Source organism: Mus caroli, chromosome 2, assembly GCF_900094665.2.
Source record: "Mus caroli chromosome 2, CAROLI_EIJ_v1.1, whole genome shotgun sequence".
Taxonomy (NCBI): domain Eukaryota; kingdom Metazoa; phylum Chordata; class Mammalia; order Rodentia; family Muridae; genus Mus; species Mus caroli.
In genome coordinates this window covers 13,821,592-13,822,586 of record NC_034571.1, presented here as the reverse complement: position 1 = coordinate 13,822,586, position 995 = coordinate 13,821,592, and positions in this window count along the sequence as shown.

Sequence of the window (995 nt, the reverse complement as noted above, 5' to 3'; positions counted from 1 at the left end):
CCTCCTCCTCTTCCTTCTCCTCCCCCCTCCTCCTCCTCTTCCTCCTCCTCCTTCTCCTCTCCCTCCTCCTTCTTGTTATTGTCATATCTCATTATAACTCTAGATACTGGGAGTCTGAGACTCAGCTAATATTTTTGTTGGTTATTTGCATCACTCCTTCGTTATGGGTGGCCATTCCTTCTCTGTGTCTTCATGGTCTCTCTGGACCTATCTGGTTCCTAATCTCTTGTTATAAGGACACCAACTGCATTGGTAGAGAATCCATTCTTACTATCTTATTTTGCCTTAATTATTGTAATTGGCCCTTGAAAAAAATGAAGATGTTCTTGAAAGACACTTGTATCTTTTGATCTGACTACCAGACTTTTGCAACTATGTATCCTAGAGAAAAGACAATTTCCTTGTGGGAGAGAGAAAAGTCACAAGTCACAGAGGGAATTTGTCTTCCAGAAAGAGATGATCAACTTTTCAGACAACTTACAGGGTCAGACTTAAAGCTCACATAAAGATGGGTCAATGGTGTGGGAAAATACCCTGTGATTAGCACTGTTTAGATGTTTACATTCCTTGCTCTCTAAACTTTAATTACACTTCAGTACCCCAAAGCTAGGATGCTCCTGGGTATCTTTACTTCTTCCCACATTTCCTTAGTCACACTGTCTCACTAACGATTTGGCTTTTTTACTTGCCTTCTTTTTTTCCATACTCAGGGAGCCCTGCTTTACTCTGTGTCTCTTCTCTTTTCTAACACCAAACCATAGCAGAGAAATTATATCATGTGTTCTCCTATTAGCCACTCTAAATTGCTGCAGCTAAGCTATGCTTTACACAGAATTGGCTTTCCACCATTGCTCTTTTCTATACTGCCTACTCAACTATGTGTAAATTGAATATCCTTTATCCAAAATGCTTAGGTCCCACAATGTTTCAGAATTTTAAAGATGTTGGAGTATATGCATATATGTAATAAAATATTAGAATTGGATGCAAGACTA